Genomic DNA, 23478 nt, shown 5'->3' on the forward strand with positions numbered 1-23478 from the left:
GGGGTCACAAAGAGTCAGACATGACTGAGCGACTGAACTGAACTGAACTGATATTTTGAGTCCGTACAAAGTTGTTGTTGCTGAACCTGTTAGCTTTTCACCTGAAGGGGGACCACAGTGCTACCTTTAGTACCAAGATACTTGACCAATTCATGTCTATCTCCAAACAATAGGAATTCACATGTATAAGCTAGAATGAAACTTTCTGAGGCAAATATTTTGGAATTATATTATGAAAATTGATGTGTCAAGATATTCATCTGAGACTATCCCTGGTGGCACTGGTAATAGGAAGAGTCTAAAATTGGGAGACAACTGGGGAATACTGCAATGAAGTAAGCTCCTGTGATCTGTCATATAGGAGCCTTCTGGGGCATCCCTGGTGAATCAAATGGTAAAGAATCTGCCTGCAATACAGGAGACTTGAGTTCTCTCTCTGGCTGGGAAGATCCCCAGGAGAAGGGAATGGCTACCCACTTCAGTATTCTTGCCTAGAGAATCCCATGGACAGAGAAGTCTAGCAGGCTACAGTCCATGGGGTTGCAAAGAGTCAGACATGATGGAGCAACTCTGACTTTCATTCTTCATAGGAGCCTTCTGGGTGCATTTTAAGTTACGTCCTATGATATCTCAAGCATGGTGATATAAAAAGTAAGCAGGAGAAATAATCTCAACAAGATGAATGAATAAGATATTTATTGACATCCCTCCTCAACAACAGTTTGGTACTCATCCAAGGATAAAAGTACCTTTGTGAAAGTTAAAACAGTCAGTTTAGTTCTGTAGCTCAGTCATGTCCGACTCTTTGCGATTCCATGGACTGCAGCATACCATGACTCCCTGTCCATCACCAAGTCCCAGAATCTACTCAAACTCATGTCCACTGAGTCAGTGATGCCATCCAACCATCTCATACTCTGTCATCCCCTTCTCCTCCCACCTTCAATCTTTTCCAGCATCATGGCTTTTCCAATGAGTCAGTTCTTCTCATTGGTGGCCAAAGAATTGGAGCTTCAGCTTTAGCATCAGTCGTTCCAATGAATATTCAGGATTTATTTCCTTTAGGATGGACTGGTTGTATCTCCTTGCAGTCCAAGGGACTCTCAAGAGTCTTCTCCAACACCACAGTTCAAAAGCATCAATTCTTCAGTGCTCAGCTTTCTTTATAGTCCAACTCTCACATCCATACACGACTACTGGGAAAGCCATAGCTTTGACTAGACAGACCTTTGTTGGTAAAGTAATGTCTCTGCTTTTTAATATGCTGTCTACCTTGGTCATAACTTTTCTTCAAGGAGCAAATGTCTTTTATTTTCATGGTTGCGGTCACCATCTGCAGTGATTTTGGAGCCCCAAAAGATAAGGTCTGTCACTGTTTCCATTGTTTCCCCATCTATTTGCCATGAAGTGATGGGGCCGGATCCCATGATCTTAGTTTTCTGAATGTTGAGCTTTAAGCCAACTTTTTCACTCTCCTCTTTCACTTTCATCAAGAGGCTCTTTAGTTCCTCTTCACTTTCTGCCATAAGGATGGTATCATCTGCATATCTGAGGTTATTGATATTTATCCTGGCAATCTTCCAGCTTGTGCATCATTGTGCAAGCATTTCACATGAGTACTCTGCATATAAGTTAATTAAGCAGGGTGACAAAAAACAGCCTGATGTACGCCTTTCCCAATTTGGAACCAGTCTGTTGTTCCATGTCCAGTTCTATCTGTTGCTTCCTGACCTGCATACAGGTTTCTCAAGAGGCAAGTCAGGTGGTCTGGTATTCCCATCTCTTGAAGAATTTTCCAGTTTGCTGTGATCCACACAGTCAAAGACTTTGGCATAATCAATAAAGCAGAAATAGAGGCTTTTCTGACACTCTCTTGATTTTTCGATGATCCAGTGAATATTGGCAATTTGATCTCTGGTTCCTCTGCCTTTTCTAAATCCAGATTGAACATCTGTAAGGAAGTTCATGGTTCACATAATGTTGAAGTCTGGCTTGGAGAATTTTGAGCATTACTTTGCTGGTGTGTGAGATGAGTGCAATTGTGTGGTAGTTTGAACACTTTTGGGGATTGAAATGAAAACTGACCTTTTCTAGTCCTGTGGCCACTGCTGAGTTTTCTAAATCTGCTGGCATATTGAGTGCAGCAGTTTCACAGCATCATCTTTTAGGATTTGAAATAGCTCAACTGGAATTGAGTTGTAGTGATCCTTCAAATACTCTCTTTCTTTGAGTTTCAGGATGTCTGGGTCTAGTGAGTGATCAAACCATCATGGTTATCTGGGTCATGAAGATCTTTTTTGTATAGTTCTTCTGTATATTCTTAGCACCTCTTCTTTTTTTATTTTTTTTTTATTTTTTTTTATTTTTTAAATTTTATTTTATTTTTAAACTTTACAAAATTGTATTAGTTTTGCCAAATATCCAGATGAATCCGCCACAGGTATACATGTGTTCCCCATCCTAAACCCTCCTCCCTCCTCCCTCCCCATACTATCCCTCTGGGTTGTCCCAGTGCACCAGCCCCAAGCTTCCAGTATCGTGCATCGAACCTGGACTGGCAACTCGTTTCATACATGATATTATACATGTTTCAATGCCATTCTCCCAAATCTTCCCACCCTCTCCCTCTCCAACAGAGTCCATAAGACTGATCTATATATCAGTGTCTCTTTTGCTGTCTCGTACACAGGGTTATTGTTACCATCTTTCTAAATTCCATATATATGCGTTAGTATACTGTATTGGTGTTTTTCTTTCTGGCTTACTTCACTCTGTATAATAGGCTCCAGTTTCATCCACCTCATTAAAACTGATTCAAATGTATTCTTTTTAATGGCTGAGTAATACTCCATTGTGTATATGTACCACAGCTTTCTTATTCATTCATCTGCTGATGGACATCTAGGTTGCTTCCATGTCCTGGCTATTATAAACAGTGCTGCGATGAACATTGGGGTACATGTGTCTCTTTCCCTTCTGGTTTCCTCAGTGTGTATGCCCAGCAGTGGGATTGCTGGATCATAAGGCAGTTCTATTTCCAGTTTTTTAAGGAATCTCCACACTGTTCTCCATAGTGGCTGTACTAGTTTGCATTCCCACCAACAGTGTAAGAGGGTTCCCTTTTCTCCACACCCTCTCCAGCATTTATTGCTTGTAGACTTTTGGATCGCAGCCATTCTGACTGGTGTGAAATGGTACCTCATAGTGGTTTTGATTTGCATTTCTCTGATAATGAGTGATGTTGAGCATCTTTTCATGTGTTTGTTAGCCATCTGTATGTCTTCTTTGGAGAAATGTCTATTTAGTTCTTTTTTTTTTTTTTTTTCTTCCAATTTTATTTTATTTTTAAACTTTACATAATTGTATTAGTTTTGCCAAATATCAAAATGAATCCGCCACAGGTATACATGCGCTCCCCATCCCGAACCCTCCTCCCTCCTCCCTCCCCATACCATCCCTCTGGGCCGTCCCAGTGCACCACCCCCAAGCATCCAGCATCATGCATCGAACCTGGACTGGCAACTCGTTTCCTACATGATATTTTATATGTTTCATTGCCATTCTCCCAAATCTTCCCACCCTCTCCCTCTCCCACAGAGTCCATAAGACTGTTCTATACATCAGTGTCTCTTTAGCTGTCTCGTACACCAGGTTATTGTTACCATCTTTCTAAATTCCATATATATGCGTTAGTATACTGTATTTATGTTTTTCCTTCTGGCTTACTTCACTCTGTACAATAGGCTCCAGTTTCATCCACCTCATTAGAACTGATTCAAATGTATTCTTTTTAATGGCTGAGTAATACTCCATTGTGTATATGTACCACAGCTTTCCTATCCATTCATCCGCTGATGGACATCTAGGTTGCTTCCATGTCTTGGCTATTATAAACAGTGCTGCGATGAACATTGGGGTACACGTGTCTCTTTCCCTTCTGGTTTCCTCAGTGTGTATGCCCAGCAGTGGGATTGCTGGATCATAAGGCAGTTCTATTTCCAGTTTTTTAAGGAATCTCCACACTGTTCTCCATAGTGGCTGTACTAGTTTGCATTCCCACCAACAGTGTAAGAGGGTTCCCTTTTCTCCACACCCTCTCCAGCATTTATTATTTGTAGACTTTTGGATCGCAGCCATTCTGACTGGTGTGAAATGGTACCTCATAGTGGTTTTGATTTGCATTTCTCTGATAATGAGTGATGTTGAGCATCTTTTCATGTGTTTGTTAGCCATCTGTATGTCTTTTTTGGAGAAATGTCTATTTAGTTCTTTGGCCCATTTTTTGATTGGGTCGTTTATTTTTCTGGAGTTGAGCTGTAGGAGTTGCTTGTATATTTTTGAGATTAGTTGTTTGTCGGTTGCTTCATTTGCTATTATTTTCTCCCATTCTGAAGGCTGTCTTTTCACCTTGCTAATAGTTTCCTTTGATGTGCAGAAGCTTTTAAGGTTAATTAGGTCCCATTTGTTTATTTTTGCTTTTATTTCCAATATTCTGGGAGGTGGGTCATAGAGGATCCTGCTGTGATGTATGTCGGCGAGTGTTTTGCCTATGTTCTCCTCTAGGAGTTTTATAGTTTCTGGTCTTACGTTTAGATCTTTAATCCATTTTGAGTTTATTTTTGTGTATGGTGTTAGAAAGTGGTCCAGTTTCATTCTTTTACAAGTGGTTGACCAGATTTCCCAGCACCACTTGTTAAAGAGGTTGTCTTTAATCCATTGTATATTCTTGCCTCCTTTGTCGAAGATAAGGTGTCCATATGTGCGTGGATTTATCTCTGGGCTTTCTATTTTATTCCATTGATCAATATTTCTGTCTTTGTGCCAGTACCATACTGTCTTGATAACTGTGGCTTTGTAGTAGAGCCTGAAGTCAGGTAGGTTGATTCCTCCAGTTCCATTCTTCTTTCTCAAGATCGCTTTGGCTATTCGAGGTTTTTTGTATTTCCATACAAATTGTGAAATTATTTGTTCTAGCTCTGTGAAGAATACTGTTGGTAGCTTGATAGGGATTGCGTTGAATCTATAAATTGCTTTGGGTAGTATACTCATTTTCACTATATTGATTCTTCCAATCCATGAACATGGTATATTTCTCCATCTATTAGTGTCCTCTTTGATTTCTTTCACCAGTGTTTTATAGTTTTCTATATATAGGTCTTTAGTTTCTTTAGGTAGATATATTCCTAAGTATTTTATTCTTTCCGTTGCAATGGTGAATGGAATTGTTTCCTTAATTTCTCTTTCTGTTTTCTCATTATTAGTGTATAGGAATGCAAGGGATTTCTGTGTGTTGATTTTATATCCTGCAACTTTACTGTAGTCATTGATTATTTCTAGTAATTTTCTGGTGGACTCTTTAGGGTTTTCTATGTAGAGGATCATGTCATCTGCAAATAGTGAGAGTTTTACTTCTTCTTTTCCAATTTGGATTCCTTTTATTTCTTTTTCTGCTCTGATTGCTGTGGCCAAAACTTCCAAAACTATGTTGAATAGTAATGGTGAAAGTGGGCACCCTTGTCTTGTTCCTGACTTTAGAGGAAATGCTTTCAACTTTTCACCATTGAGGATAATGTTTGCTGTGGGTTTGTCATATATAGCTTTTATTATGTTGAGGTATGTTCCTTCTATTCCTGCTTTCTGGAGAGTTTTTATCATAAATGGATGTTGAATTTTGTCAAAGGCTTTCTCTGCATCTATTGAGATAATCATATGGTTTTTATTTTTCAATTTGTTAATGTGGTGTATTACATTGATTGATTTGCGGATATTGAAGAATCCTTGCATCCCTGGGATAGAGCCCACTTGATCATGGTGTATGATCTTTTTAATGTGTTGTTGGATTCTGATTGCTAGAATTTTGTTAAGGATTTTTGCATCTATGTTCATCAGTGATATTGGCCTGTAGTTTTCTTTTTTTGTGGGATCTTTGTCAGGTTTTGGTATTAGGGTGATGGTGGCCTCATAGAATGAGTTTGGAAGTTTACCTTCCTCTGCAATTTTCTGGAAGAGTTTGAGCAGGATAGGTGTTAGCTCTTCTCTAAATTTTTGGTAGAATTCAGCTGTGAAGCCGTCTGGACCTGGGCTTTTGTTTGCTGGAAGATTTTTGATTACAGTTTCAATTTCCATGCTTGTGATGGGTCTGTTAAGATTTTCTATTTCTTCCTGGTCCAGATTTGGAAAGTTGTACTTTTCTAAGAATTTGTCCATTTCTTCCACGTTGTCCATTTTATTGGCATATAATTGTTGATAGTAGTCTCTTATGATCCTTTGTATTTCTGTGTTGTCTGTTGTGATCTCTCCATTTTCGTTTCTAATTTTGTTGATTTGATTTTTCTCCCTTTGTTTCTTGATGAGTCTGGCTAATGGTTTGTCAATTTTATTTATCCTTTCAAAGAACCAGCTTTTGGTTTTGTTGATTTTTGCTATGGTCTCTTTTGTTTCTTTTGCATTTATTTCTGCTCTAATTTTTAAGATTTCTTTCCTTCTACTAACCCTGTGGTTCTTCATTTCTTCCTTTTCTAGTTGCTTTAGGTGTAGAGTTAGGTTATTTATTTGACTTTTTTCTTGTTTCTTGAGGTTAGCACCTCTTCTTAAAAGCCAGTTAGGAGATTGTAAAACCTTGCTGAAGTCCAAGAATGAGAAGAAACATTTTGAGAAAATGGATCTACCCCCAGAAAGCAGACTCACTAACCATGGACCTGATTATAAACCACATATACACATAAAGACTCAGCTACAGCAATGACTGGCTTTGCTTCTTTCAATAGCACCAATTACAATTACAATTTCAATTACACCAAGGGACCTAGGAGGAGTGTTACCTACCCAGGCATTCAGTAATATGTATATAGACCTCTGTCCTGACTGTGGACCCTAAAGAGACACATGACTGGCTCCAGCCTTTCTCATCAATAGTTCAGGAACTCAAGGAAAACACTGAACTAGACGAGAGAGCTTTTTCTGATGTCCAGAAGGCCAATGGAGAAGTTTCAACACACTACTAGAGCACAATATGCAATTGGACACATTCATGAGGGTAAGAGGATCAGTCTGATTTTATCCAATCCACCCCTCCCTTAAGGCATCACAGCTCAATGCCAAGAAGCCCTTCTCAGACTGATCTGTCTTACTGGCAGAAAGTGAGAATGCATGAGGGAGTACCCAGCTTCCCAGCTGTGTGTCTCTCTCCCTATCCAGAATCCTGAACAGTGAACTGTATAATAAAGGGGTAGCCAGCAGCTGGGCTTGAAGTGAAATGCATTAAGGGGACACAGATCCTACAAACTACACCAGGCACTCCATTGGGAGGGCCACCCAGAAAACACTGCAGATACTCTTGGTTGAACCATGGGCACCCCCAGCACTCTGTGATTTTTCATGCAAACACACCTCTACCCCACGACCAACTGTTTGTGCATGGTCTTAACAGCAACAGAAGTGAGCTTTTATAGACAGCTAGTGAGCATTCACAGAAAGCCAGCCAAAATCTGCAGCTCTGGTAAAGACTGCCTTTGGAAAAGTAAAAGGGGGTTTTTCAGCATGTGGCTCATTCTGGAAAATCGAGAAAAGTTATACATGCTTAGGAATTCTGCCACAAGAGGGAGCAAGAAGGGTGGAGCAGGCATATTCAGAGAAGGACTGAGGAAAACTCAGAAATCTAGCAGGACTGATAGAAGGTAGTTCTTTCTAAGAGTCAGTCAGTAAAGACTAGAAAAGATGATTGCTACTTAGAAAACAAAGACACTAGCGCAAAACTTCAATAAACATGAAAAATTAAAACATGACACACCGGAGGGATGCAATAATTCTGCAATTACAGATCCCAAATACACAGGGATCTGTGATTTACCCGATAAAAAAATACCAAAACAGCTATTTTAAGGAAACTCAATGAGCTATAAAAACACACACACACACACACACACACACACACAGAAATACAATTAAGTAAATAAAGTCAGTAAAGCAATGCATAAAGAAAATGAGAAGCTTAAAATTTTAAAGCTTCTTTTTAGAAATCTTAAAAAGAAGCTAACAGAAATTCTGAAGCTGAAGAATACAATGAATATAATGGAAAGTACTATAGAAAGCATCATCAACAGAATGGATCAAACAAGAAAAAAGCATAAGTGAATTAGTAGGTTGACCTTCGAGATTATGCAGCTTAAGAGAACAGACTGAAAAAATGAAAGAGTGAGAAAAGCCTACAACATCCTAGGGGATACCACTAAAAGAAAGAATCTAAGAATTATTGGAGTCCCAGAAGAAGAAGGAGCAGAAAGGAAGGGGGCAGAAAGATTCTTTAAAGAAATAATGGCTGAGAACGTCTTCAAACTGGGAAAAATTCTAAACATCCATGTTCATGAAGCTCATAGGTCCCCAGTTTCAACATAAAGAGATCTTCTCCAAAACACATTATAATAAAGCTATTAAAATAAAAGAAAAAATTTAAAAGCAGCAAGAGAAAAGAAGCTTGTAAATTACAAGAGAAACCCAATAAAGCTCTCAATGAATTTCTCAGTAGGAACCGTATAGGCAATGAATGGGATAATATATTCAAAATTCTGAAAGAAAAAAACAGCATTGAATATACTCTATCCTGCAAAGTTATCCTTAAAAAATAAAGGAAAGATAAATACTTTCTCAGACAAATAAAAGCTGAATGAATTCATCATTTCTAGAAGTAGTCTTGCAAGAAATTCTGAAAGGAGTTCTTAAGCTGAAATGAAAGAATGCTAATTAGTAATATGAAAATATACACTATACAGGTAAAGGTAAGTGTATAGTCAAATTCAGAATATTCTAATATTTTAATATGTTAACCACTTAACTCTAGAATAAATGTTAAAGGACGAAAGTATTAATAATAACTATAGCTAGAATAATTTCTTAATAAGCACACAACATAATAAGAGGTAAACTGTGATATCAGAAACATAAGAGGAAGAAATGGTAGAATTTTTGTACATGAACAGTTATCAGCCTAAAATAGTTCTATGTTTTATGTAAACATTATGTTAAACACAAGGAAAAAAAAAACCTGCAATAGGCCCACAAAAGATAAAGTTAAGGGAATCAAGGCTAACAATATGTAAGATCATTAATTCACAAAGGAAGACAAGAGAGGAAGAAAGAAACCCAAGGATTTATACTATTCAGAAAACAATGATGGCATTAGTAGTCTATATCCATCAATAATTACTCTAAATGTAAATGGATTAAATTTTCTAATCAAAAGGCATAGAGTGGCTAAATGGATTAAAAACAACAAAATCTTATTATAAGCTGCCTTATACAAGAGACTCATTTCAGCTTCAAGGACTCATATAGGTTCAAAGTGAAATGATGGAAAAACTTATCCCATGCCAATAGAAACCAAAAGAAAAGCTGAAGTAGCTATACTTATTTCAAACAAAATAGACTTCAACTCAAAACAGTACAAGGGATAGAGAAGGACATTACATAATTATAAAGGTGTCAATTCAAGAAAAGTTTTTGGGATTATAAGTACATATGTATCACATCAGAGCCTATGAATATATTAAACAAATACCTATCTAAAGGAAGAAATAGAAAACAATAAAAATAAATTATTTAATTTTAAATAAAAGAAAAATACTGATTTCCACTTTCAAAAATGGACAAATCATCCAGACAGATAATCAACATTTCAATATGGAAATGTTGAATGTGAACTATACATTAGATCAAATGAACCTAAGGACTATTGGAAACATTCCAGCCAACATCAGGAGAATAAATTCCTCTCAAGTATGCATGGAACATTCTCTAGAACAGAACATATATTAAGTCACAAAACAAGACTGCAAATTTAAGAACACTGAAATCATACCAAGTACTTTTTCCAACCACAATGGTATAAAACTAAAATCAGTAATAGGAGGAAAACTGGAAAATTCATAAATTCGTGTGGAAACTAAACAACCAATGGGCCAAATAAGTAGTCAAAAGAGAATTCAAAAAAATTACTTTAAAAAACAAAAATGAAAAACAACATACCAAAATCTGTGGGATGCACAAAATCAGTACTGAGAGGAAATATTATAGCAATACATGCCTACATTAAGGGAAAACAAAAATCTTAAATAAACAACCTAACCTTACTCTGCAAGGAACTAAAGAAAGAAGAACAAAGTTAAGTAGAACAAAGGAAATTTTAAAAAAAAGAGCAAAAATAAAATAAAGGCCAGAAAAACAATAGAAAAGATAAACATAACAAACAGCTAATTCTTAAAAAAAAAAAAAGATAAACAAAATTAGCTAGACTAAGAAGCAAAGAAAGAAATCTCAAATAAATAAACTCAGAAGTGAAAGAGGAGACTTCACAATGTATATAACAGAAACAAAAAGAATCATGAGACTACTGTAAAAAAAATTAAGTGAAAACAAATCGGACAACTAGAAGAAAAGGATAAATTCCTATAAACATCAGTTCAGTCACTCAGTCATGTCTGACTCTTTGCAACCCCATGGACTGCAGCACACCAGGCTTTCCTGTCCTTCGAGTCAGTGATGCCATCCAATCATCTCATCCTCTATCATCCCCTCCTCCTCCTGCCTTCAGTCTTGCCCAACATCAGGGTCTTTTCAAATGAGTCAGTTCTTCATATAAGGTAGCCAAGGTATTGGAGTTTAACTTTCAGTACCAGTGCTTCCAATGAATAGTCAGGACTGATTTCCTTTAGGATGGACTGGTTGGATTTCCTTGCAGTCCAAGGACTCTCAAGAGTCTTCTCCAACACCACAGTTCAAAAGCATCAATTCTTTGGTGCTCAGCATTTTTTGTAGTCCAACGGTCACATCCATACATGACTACTGGAAAAACTAGAACTTGGACTAGATGGACCTTTGTTGGCAAAGTGATGTCTCTGATTTTTAGATTGGTTATAGCTTTTCTACCAAGGAGCAAAATTTTAATTTCATGGCTGCAGTCACCATCTGCAGTGATTTTGGAGTCCAAAAAAATAAAGTCCCCCACTGTTTCCCATGTTTCCTCATCTATTTGCCATGAAGTGATGGGACCAGATGCCATGATCTTAGATTTCTGAATGTTGAGTTTTAAGCCAACTTCTTCACTCTCCTCTTTCACTTTCATCAAGAGGCTCTTTAGTTCTTTTTCTGCCATAAGGGTGGTGTCATCTGCATATCTGAGGTTACTGATATTTCTCCCAGCAATCTTGATTCCAGCTTGTGCTTCATCCAGCCTGGCATTTCTCATGATGTACTCTGCATATGAGTTAAATAAGCAAGGTGACAATGTACAGCCTTGATCTACTCCTTTCCCAATTTGGGACCAGTCTGTTGTTCCATGTCCAGTTCTAACTGTTGCTTCTTGACCTGCATACAGATTTCTCAAGAGGCAGGTCAGCTGGTCTGGTATTCCCATCTCTTTAAGAATTTTCCACTGTTTATTGTGATCCACACAGTCAAAGGTTTTGGCATAGTCAATAAAGTAGAAGTTCCAGATGTTTTTCTGGCGCGCTCTTGCTTTTTTGATGATCCAGCAGATTTTGGCTGGATCTCAGGTTCCTCTGCCTTTTCTAAATCCAGCTTGAACATATGGAAGTTCATGGTTTGCCTACTATTGAAACCTGGCTTGGAGAATTTTGAGCATTACTTTGCTAGTGTGTGAGATGAGTGCAGTGTGTGGTAGTTTGAACATTCTTTGGCATTGACTTTCTTTGGAATTGGAATGAAAATTGACATTTTCTAGTCCCGTGGCCACTGCTGAGTTTTCTAAATTTGCTGACCTATTGAGTGTAGCATTTTCAGAGCATCATCTTTTAGGATTTGAAATAATTCAGTGGGAATTCTATCACCTCCACTAGCTTTGTTCATAGTGATGTTTCTTACAGCCCACTTGACTTCACATTCCAGGATGTCTGGCTCTAGGTGGGTGATCAAACCATCATGGTTATCTGGGTCATGAAGATATTTTTTGTATAGTTTTTCTATGTGTTGTTGCCACTTCTTAATATCTTCTGCTTCTGTTAGGTCCATACCATTTCTGTCCTTTCTTGTCCCCATCTTTGCATGAAATGTTCCTTTGGTATCTCCCTTCTTCTTGAAGAGATCTCTAGTTTTCCCCATTCTATTGTTTTACTCTATTTCTTTGGACTGATCACTGAGGAAGTCTTTCTTATATCTCCTTGCTATTCTTTGGAACTCCTCATTCAAATAGGCGTATCTTTCCTTTTCTCCTTTGCCTTTCACTTCTTTTCTTTTCTCAGCTATTTTTAACACCTCCTCAGACAACCATTTTGCCTTTTTGCATTTATTTTTCTTGGGGATGGTCTTGATCACTGCCTCCTGTACAATGTCATGAACCTCCATCCATATTTCTTCAGGCACTCTGTCTATCAGATCTAACCCCTCTATCTATTTGTCACTTCCACTGTAAAATGGTAAGGGATTTGATTTAGGTATACCTGAATGGTCTACTGGTTTTCCCTATTCTTTTCAGTGTGTCTGAATTTGGCAATAAGAAATTCACAGTCTGAGCCACAGTCAGCTCCCAGTCTTGCTTTTGCTGACTGTATAGCGCTTCTCCATCTTTGGTTGCAAAAAATATAATCAATCTGATTTTAGTATTGACCATCTGGTGATGTCCATGTGTAGAGTCTTCTCTGGTGTTGTTGCAAGTGGGTGTTTGCTATGACCAGTGGTTCTCTTGGCAAAACTCTGTTAGCCTTTTCCCTGCTTCATTCTGTACTCCAAAGCCAAATTTGCTGGTTAACCCAGATATCTCTTGACTTCCTACTTCCTATAAGCATACAACATGCCAAAATGAATTATGAAGAGATAGAAAATCAATAAGGAGAGCAAAACAGTAATGACTAGAGAGCAAACCGATATGACTAGGAGGTTAAATCAGTTATCAAAAACCTCCCACCAAAGAAAAGTCCAGGACCAGATGTTTTCATAGGTAAATTCTACCACACATTTAAAAAGAATTAATACCAATCCTTCTTAAACTCTTCCCAAAATTTCAAGAGTAGGAAATACCCTCATTTCATTTCCTGAGGCCCACATTGAAAGTGAATGCGTTAGTTGCTCAGTTTTGCCCAACTCTGAGACCCCATGGACTGCAGCCCACCCAGGTTCCTCTGTCCATGGGATTTTCCAGGCAAGGGTACTGGAGTGCTTTGCCATTTCCTTCCTCAGGGGATTTTCCCACCCAGGGATCGAACCTGGGTCTCCTGCACTGAAGGCAGATTCTTTACTGAGTGAGACACCAGGGAAGCCCATGTTACCCTGATATCAAAATCAGGTAAATATGCTACAAGAAAAGAAATTTATATATCAATCTCACTGATTAATATAGATGAAAACATTCTCAAAAATATTTGCAAGTTGAATTCAATAAAAGATTTAGGGACTATATACCATGTCAAGTGGGATTTATCCCTGGGATGTAAGGATAATTCACTATAAGTAAATCAATAATTATGGTTCATAATATTAACAGATTGAAAGAGAAAAATCATATGATCATTTCACTAGATCTGAAAAAAGTATTTGGCAATGTACAACATCATTTCATGATTTGAAAGACTGAAAGAAACTCATTATGATAAAGGCCATATATGACAAGTTCACAACTAACATCATGCTTAATGGTCAAAACCTGAAAGCTTTTCCTCTTAATATCATGAACAAAACAAGATTGCCCACTTTCACTATACGTATTCAGCTAAGTACTTGAAGTGTAAGCCAGCACAAGCAGGCAAGAAAAAGAAATAAAAGGCATTCAAATCAGAAAGGAAAAAATAAAACTGCTTCAGTTTGCAGATGATATGGAGTTCATATACTTAGGGATAAATTTGTATATATACATATGAGTTCATATATATTCATATGAGTTCAAATATATTCATATACTTAGGGATAAGTTTATATATACCCCTAAAGAATCCACCCAAACTGCTAGAACTAAGAAAGTAATTCTGAACGATACAAAATCGACATACAACATAAATTGTGTTTCTATACACTAGTAACAAAATATGTAAAAATAAAACAAGGCAAGAAGGCAATCTCATTTAAACAGCATCAACAACAAAATATAATTAGAAATTAATTTAAATAAGGATGTGAAAGGAAAAAAATATTTGCAAATGGTTGATCTTATAATCGGTTAATATTAAAACTATATAGAAATTCATACAAATCAAGAGTGAAAAAACAAATAATCTGATTAAATTTTTTTCCAAAGGTGACATACAAATTGCCAACAGGTACATTAAGAGATGCTCTACATCACTAAATATCAAAGAAATGCACATTAAAACTATACTGAGATATCACTTCACACTTGTAGAATGTTGATTACCAAAAGACATAAGACTACAAATGTTGGCTGGGGAGAGCTTCCCCAGTGGCTCAGCAATAAAGAATTTGGCTGCAGGAGATGCAGGTTTGATTCTTGGGTCAGGAAGATCCCCTGGAGGATGGCATGGCAATCCATTCCAGTGTTCTTGCCTGGACAATCCCATGGACTGAGGAGCCTGATGGGCTACAGTCTATAGCGTCACAAAGAGCTGGGCTCAGCTGAAGTGAGTGAGCACACTGGCTGTGGAAAACAGGGAACCCTTGAGCACTGTTAGTGGAAATTTAATTGGTGAAGTCATTTTGAAAAACAAGAAGTTCTTCAAAAAATTGAAAATATACAAACCATATGACCCAGTAAAACCAATGCTGGATATATGTGCAAAGGAAATGAAATTAAACTAAATAATATCACATTATATATCACAAATGACTCTATTTTACTAGGATGTGATACTGCTAAGTCACTGCTAAGTCGCTTCAGTCGTGTCCGACTCTGTGCGACCCCATAGACGGCAGCCCACCAGGCTCCCCTATCCCTGGGATTCTCTAGGCAAGAACACTGGAGTGGGTTGCCATTTCCTTCTCCAATGCATGAAAGTGAAAAGTGAAAGTGAAGTCGCTCAGTTGTGTCTGACTCCTAGCAACCCCATGGACTGCAACCCACCAGGCTCCTCCATCCATTAGATTTTCCAGGCGAGAGCACTGGAGTGGGGTGCCATCACCTTCTCCGTGATGTGATACTATGTAGTTATTAAACATGAAACATTGCCATTTGAGACAACATGGATCAATCTTCAAAATATTATTCTAAGTGAAATAAGTCAGACAGAGAAAGAAAAGTACCATATAATCTCACTTATATAGGGAATTAAAAGAAAAAACTAAAAACAACAATAACACAAGGCAAACTCATAAATATAGAGGACAGATTGGTCGTTGCCAGAGATAAGGGGTAGGGGTAGATAAAATGGGTAAAGGTAATCAAAAGGTACAACTTCTAGTTATAAAATAAATAAGTCATAGGGATATAATGTGGAATGTGGTGACTATAGTTAATACTATTGTATTGCATATTTGAAAGTTGCTAAGAGATACATCCTAAAATCCTTATCTCAAGAAAAAAAATTTATAATCGTGAATATTGACAAATGTTAACTAGGTTTATTTTGGTTATTGCTTCCTATATACAAACATTAAATTTGTATGTTGTGCACCTAAAAATACTATAATGTTATATATGTCAATTATATCTCAATTTTTTAAAAAGTGTGAAGAGAGTAGATCTTAAATGGTCTCAGCAACAAAAACCAGTAATTATATGGAGTGATAGAGACACTTACCAATCTAGTCGTAATAATTTTGCAATACATATGTATATAAAGTCATAATATCACTTGCCATGAACTTACATAGTGTTTTATGTCAATAATATCTCATTAAAAGTGGGGAGGGGGGCAGGAAGGGAAGGCACAAACAAAAATAAATTTAAAAATACGTGACTCAGGACTTTACATTCTTTATACTAACCCTTTTCATACTGTTCATTCTGGAATGCAAAGTCAAGTGGGCCTTAGGAAGCATCACCATGAACAAAGCTACTGGAGGTGATGGAACTCTAGTTGAGCTATTTCAAATCCTAAAAGATGATGCTGTGAAAGTGCTGCACTCAATATACCAGCAAATTTGGAAAACTCAGCAGTGGCCATGGGACTGGAAAAGGTCAGTTTTCATTCCAATTCCAAAGAAAGGCAATGCCAAAGAATGCTCAAGCTACTGCACAATTGCATTCATCTCACACACTAGTAAAGTAATGCTCAAAATTCTCCAAGCCAGGCTTCAACAATAAGTGAATCGTGAACTTCCGTGTGTTCAAGCTGGATTTAGAAAAGGCAGAAGAACCAGAGATCAAATTGCCAACATCTGCTGGATCACCAAAAAAGCAAGAGATTTCCAGAAAAACATCTATTTCTGCTTTATAGACTATGCCAGAACCTTTGACTGTGTGAATCACAATAAACTGTGGAAAATTCTGAAAGAGATGGGAATACCAGACCACCTTACCTGACTCCTGAGAAATCTGTATGCAGGTCAGGAAGCAACAGCTAGAACTGAACATAGAACAACAGACTGGTTCCAAATAGGAAAAGGAGTATGTCAAGGCTGTATATTGTCACCCTGCTTATTTAACTTTTATGCAGAGTACATCATGAGAAACGCTGGACTGGAAGAAGCACAAGCTGGAATCAAGATTGCCAGGAGAAATATCAATAACCTCAGATATGTAGATAACACCACCCTTATGGCAGAAAGTGAAGAGGAACTAAAGAGCCTCTTGAAGAAAGTGAATGAGGAGAGTGAAAAAGCTGGCTTAAAGCTCAACATTCAGAAAACTAAGATCATGGCATCCCATCCCATCACTTCATGGAAAATAGATGGGGAATCAGTGGAAACAGTGGCAGACTTTATTTTTTGGACTCCAAAATCACTGCAGATGGTGACTTCAGCCATGAAATTAAAAGATGCTTACTCCTTGGAAGAAAAGTTATGACCAACCTAGACAGCATATTAAAAAGCAGAGACATTACTTTGTCAACAAAGGTCCATCTAGTCAAGGCTATGGTTTCTCCAGTAGTCATGTATGGATGTGAGAGTTGGACTATAAAGAAAGCTGAGCACAGAAGAATTGATGCTTTTGAACTGTGGTTTTGGAGAAGACACTTGAGAGTCCCTTGGACTGCAAGGAGATAAAACCAGTCCATCCTAAAGGAAATCAATCCTGAATATTCATTGGAAGGACTGGTATTGAAGCTGAAACTCCAATATTTTGGCCACCCGATGCAAAGATCTGACTCATTTGAATCAGTTCTAATGAGGTGGATGAAACTGGAGCCTATTATACAGAGTGAAGTAAGCCAGAAGGAAAAACATAAATACAGTATACTAACGCGTATATATGGAATTTAGAAAGATGGTAACAATAACCCGGTGTACGAGACAGCAAAAGAGACACTGATGTATAGAACAGTCTTATGGACTCTGTGGGAGAGGGAGAGGGTGGGAAGATTTGGGAGAATGGCATTGAAACATGTAAAATATCATGTAAGAAACGAGTTGCCAGTCCAGGTTCGATGCAGGATACTGGATGCTTGGGGCTAGTGCACTGGGATGACCCAGAGGGATGGTATGGGGAGGGAGGAGGGAGGAGGGTTCAGGATGGGGAACACATGTATACCTGTGGTGGATTCATTTTGATATTTGGCAAAACTAATACAATTATGTAAAGTTAAAAATAAAATAACATTAGAAAAAAAAATAAAATAAAATAAAAAAAAGAAAAGACCCTGATGCTAGGAAAGATTGAAGGCAGGTGGAGAAGGGGACAACAGAGGATAACATGGTTGAATGGTATCACCGACTCAATGGGCATGATTTTGAGTAAACTCCAGGAGTTGGTGAGGGACAGGCAGGCCTGGCGTTTTGCAGCCAATGGGGTTGCAAAGAGTTGGACACGACTAAGCGAGTGAACTGAACTGAACTGATGCAAACCCTGAATCCAAATGATCACAGGATGAAAAAAAAGAGAATCTCATTTCCAGACACATTCATTCATATATATATATATATATATGATTACATGTATATGGTAGTGATTTAGTTACTAAGTCATGTCTGACTCTTGTAACCCAATGGACTATAGCCTGCCAGGTTCCTCTGTTCATGGGATTCTCTAGGCAAAAATACTGGAGTGTGTTGCCATTTCCTTCTCTAGGGGATCTTCCTGACCCAGGAATTAAACCCAGGTCTCCTGCACTGCAGGCATATTCTTTACCGACTGATTTACAAGGGAAGCCCAATATATGTATATTTAAGCTACCATGTTCCTTTGGGCATGGAAAATCATTGGTGCCTAGCATTTACTTCTTTTCATTATGTGTGTGTTTGTGTACGTGTATGTATGTGTGAAGGAAATGGCAACCCACTCCAGTACTTATGCTTGGAAAATCCCATGGACAGAGGAACCTGGTAGGCTACGGTCCATGGAGTCGCAAAGAGTGGGACACTACTGAGTGAAGGCAATCAAAAGCGAAGGCAATATATAATGTTATCATGGTCTACAATCAAAATAATCCATAGGTTTCATTAAATGCTACCCTGTTCATGGCATCATTTAATGAGAAATACTGAATCATGAATGTGCTTCCCTGATGGGTCAGCAGTAAGAATCCAGCTGCAATGCAGGAGACACAGGAGATGCAGGTTCAGTCCCTGGGTTGGGAATATCCCCTGGAAGAGGAAATTGCAACCCACTCCAGTTTTCTTATCTGAAAAGTCTCATGGACAGAGGAGCCTGGAGGGCTACAGTCCAAAGGGTTGCTAAGACTTGGACACAACTGAGTAGGGCAAATCATGAAAAATTCCCTTTAGGTAGTAGATTAACGTAACAGCATCTTATATCCATTTCCATTATGAAAAAACTCAAACACTCTAAATGTCAGGTTACAGATGATTTTATCTGAGGTTCCCTGTTCTGTCCCTGTGGAGTGTTTTCCAACTCAAGCATTTTTGTCAAGACAAAATTGAACTTTGGGATAGTTTCGTGGGAAAAAAATAATCAGCTAAAGTTGGAATTCCCTCCAATAAATCCAGAGTAATTAATGTCTACTTGAAGAACAAACAGTCATTTCTGCAGCTGAGTAAACGTAAAACTGGGAAACTTGTGGCATTTTGGTAAATAAATTTTCAACTGTCAAACTACCATGTTCCTTTGCACATGGAAAATATTGGTGACTAAAACTCGCTTATTTTCATTATCCTTTGGAGAAGGCAATGGCAACCCACTCTAGTACTATTGCCTGGAAAATCCCATGGACGGAGGAGCCTGGTAGGCTGCAGTCCATGGGATGGCTAAGAGTCAGACACGACTGAGCGACTTCACTTTCACTTTTCCCTTTCACACACTGGAGAAGGAAATGGCAACCCACTCCAGTGTTCTTGCCTGGAGAATCCCAGGGACGGGGGAGCCTGGTGGGCTGCCGTCTATGGGGTCACACAGAGTCAGACACGACTGAAGCATCTTAGCAGCAGCAGCATTATTCTTTGGCAATGGCACTTCTAAATTTTACAGGACTCTACTGTTGCTTTTATTCTCTAAGGGCTAGGCACAGGCCAATTTAAGTGAGTGCAGAGAGCTTCCTGCTAGTGGTCATCCTTCCCTCTGTGTGCTGACGCTTAGGGATACATTATGAAATGTATGACAGTATAGCATTCTGGGCTCTTCTATATCATTAATGACAACTGGGATGCTCCACCCAGATCTGTCCCTTCAGAAGGACACTCATTTTCCCAGATGCTGGAAGAGTTGACTGCTGGTGGCTCATACCTGAGATCCACCTCTGGGAATGGAATTCAGCAGAAGGGTTCTTTGTCACCCAAGAATATGCCCCTTTTCCTGTTCCAGTGACAGGTTGATCAGGGGTACCCATGATAAATTGATCAGGTGTACAAAGCATTGTCCTTGAATGAAAGTGAAAGTCACTCAGTCATGTTGGAATTCTCCAGGCCAGAATATTAGAGTGGGTAGCCTTTTCCTTCTCCAGGGGATCTTCCCAACCCAGGGATGGAATCCAGGTCTCCCACATTGCAGGCGGCTTCTTTACCAGCTGAGCCACCAGGGAAGCCTGAGGATACTGGAGTGGGTAGCCTATCCCTTCTCCAGTGGATCTTCCTGACCCAGGAATAAAATGGGGTCTCCTTCATTGCAGGTAGATTCTTTATCAACTGAGCTATCGGGGAAGCCCAAATTTGGGACAATTTTGCAGGAGTTTCCCAGGTTCAGAGCTCCACAAGTGGTTGGATTAGACCTTTGTCAACAATCATCTCAGCCCAATTTTTCTCTCTACTTAAATCTGCTTCTTACAGGTTTCTTTACAGCACTGCTCAATAAGCCTTGTAATAAAAATCTCCATTTGAACTCAGTTTCTCTAGACATACCCCAGTTGTTTAGTCGCTAAGTCTTTTCTGACTCTTTGCAACCCCATGGACTGTATGTAGCCTTCCAGGTTCCTCTGTCCATGGGATTTCCCAGGCAAGAATACTGGAGTGGGTTGCTGTTCCCTTCTCCAGGAGATCTTCGCAACCCAGGGATTAAAACCATGACTCCTGCATTGGCAGGTAGATTCTTTACCACTGAGCTACCAGAGAAGCCTGAGACATACCCCAAGGTAAGCCTAAATGTCCTTAACAGTAAAGTGAGGGTCTTTGTTGCCATAATCTTTAAGATATGTAGAATGGGCTTTAATATGCTAGAATTCTAAAACCATAGCTCTTCACTCTTCTCCCACAGTTATATTTGTTTATTCTACTATGAATTAAGAAATAAATTAATTGCTCATAATTACTAAATAGATATTCTGCTAAATGAAGAGAATGAGTTTATGTGCATGGGCTTTCAGGTAGCACAGCATAGGGGCTACATATATATTTTTTTAAATTACTCTAGGTTTGGGGCTGCATTCTGCACAATTTGGGTAGCACACAATGACTATAAAATAACTGCTATAAGATCATTTATCTTGAGGGAAGATTCTGTGCTAAATGCTGGGGAACACATATAATTAATAGAAGCATGTACATTAACAACTTCCACAATTACAGAACTTTTGTGAAAACTGCTGTGACCAAGGTGGTACAACACAGAACAGTTTGATTATGCACTAAGCATTACACATATTTCAATTATACAATTTAACAATTCATAAAGTAGAAGAATAAACAGGTAACTTAAACCTTAAGAATTGGAATTGTTTTTGATAAAGGCACCTGGAACAATGATATCTAAACAACAAAAACATTCTATTATGACCACTTTTAATAAATATTTTAAAAACTTTAATGAGTTTCCAAAATTTCAGTGCAAATAGGGAGAAAGGAAATGGCAACCCACTCCAGTATTCTTGCCTGGAGAATCCCAGGAAAGGAAGCCGAGTGGGCTGCCGTCTATGGGGTTGCACAGAGTCGGACACGACTGACATGACTTAGCAGCAGCAGCAGGGAGGAAGGACATGGAGAAAGCTGTCAAAACGTAACAGAAGTTCAAAAGCACATTTAGTGTATATCAGAGATGAAATACATGGCTTCTTAGGAAATCATTTCTCTTAAAAGTTGATGCATAGTTACTATAAAGTCCAATTTTTAAGATGCATTTAAGGCTTCTAGTGAAGTTTTACAGATTAGATTCTATTCTTACAATCATATAAATGGTAAATAATTCACAAGATCCTAAATGTTAGGTGCTACCTTCTACTATAAATGTTGACATTTTAAAGTCATTCAACTTCTAGAAAAGCCCACTTTCAGGCTAGCTATAGTTCCGAATGCCTTTAATATGGATATTAAGTATTGTAGTATAAATGATATGTTGCACCAAAGGCCAATTCCACCAATTCCACCACAGTCTCAGGTGACTGTAGATTCCTGCAGATCTAAACAGTTTTACTTACTAAAATGATATGACTTTTGAAAATGACTCATTCAAATGACAATTCTAGCTCTATTAGATGAACTATAATGACATTATTCACAGTTTGACAAGTGACCAAAAAGACTGACTTAATTAATTATTTGTTACCAGTCTGCTTGTTTTAAAATGAGTAAGTACAAACAACAGTTTCTTTCTGTTGAGCAACTAATACCCCTGCCAAGAAAAGTGACCAAAAGAGCTATGGTTAAAGAAAAGATTAATCTTATTTTTTAAAATTATAAATGCTAGAAAGTATTTGTGTTTTTCATGGGGAAAAATAAAACATGTTTGAGTGAATTTTAATCTATCAACCCTGTATATGTTCCCTATGGAAACATTTTATTTTACTCTTCAATACCTTTCTCATTAAGTTAACAATTTAAAGCAGCCATAGGGATTTCAACTTTTAAACCAACTTAGAATATTATTGTACTCTGGGATTTGTTGTATTTTGTGGCATTCTTCGAGTATTTCTGATAAGACCTACTTCATTTATCCTGAGCATACTAATATTCTCAAAACTAATTATCAGAAACTTAAAACCAAAATTTAATGAGAAACAGAACAGAAAACTCCAAGCATTCATCACATGATTTCTAAACAGGTTCAGTCTTCACTTTCCTTCTCTTTTTGTAGTTTATTATTTTTTATGTATGGATATATCTACTATTTTTCAAGTTCTTTTCCCATTTAGTCTATCACATAATATTGAGCAGAGTTCCCTGAGCTATTCAGTAGGTTCCTGTTGGTAAATATAGCAGATCCCTCACTTTCTAAAAGCTGGATGCTATCCCGATAAATGAAAGAACTTTTATTTTTTGCTTGTTTTGTTTTGTCTTTTTGTCACTCAAAAATAAAATGATGTCCAATGTAGAGTGTTAAACTGAATTTTAGAATTGGAGCTCAAGTTGAAAGCATATTTAAATTTTTCATTCAACTTTTTCAAATAAAGTAAAAAATAAAATCACAGACATTAGAATATATGGCACATAATCATCATAACTCTGCAATCCCACTGCTAGGCATATAACAGAGAAAGAATGATCTGAAAGGACACACACCCCAATGTTTATTGCAGCACTATTTACAAAAGGCAAGACACGGAAGCAGCCTAAATGTCCATTGATAGAGGAGTGGATAAAGAAGATTCAGTACATATATATACAATGAAATATTCAGTTCACTTCAGTTCAGTCACTCAGTCGTGTCCGACTCTTTGAGACCCCGTGAATCACAGCATGCCAGGCCTCCCTGTCCATCACCAACTCCCGGAGTTCACCCAGACTCACGTCCATCGAGTCAGTGATGCCATCCAGCCATCTCATCCTCTGTTATCCCCTTCTCCTCCTGCCCCCAATGCCTTCCAGCATCAGAGTCTTTTCCACTGAGTCAACTCTTCGCATGAGGTGGAGTTTCAACTTTAGCATCATTCCTTCCAAAGAAATCCTAGGGCTGATCTCCTTCAGAATGGACTGGTTGGATCTCCTTGCAGTCCAAGGGACTCTCAAGAGTCTTCTCCAACAGCACAGTTCAAAAGCATCAATTCTTCAGCGCTCAGCCTTCTTCACAGTCCAACTCTAACATCCATACATGACCACAGGAAAAAC

Source organism: Bos indicus, chromosome 3, assembly GCF_029378745.1.
Source record: "Bos indicus isolate NIAB-ARS_2022 breed Sahiwal x Tharparkar chromosome 3, NIAB-ARS_B.indTharparkar_mat_pri_1.0, whole genome shotgun sequence".
Lineage (NCBI taxonomy): Eukaryota > Metazoa > Chordata > Mammalia > Artiodactyla > Bovidae > Bos > Bos indicus.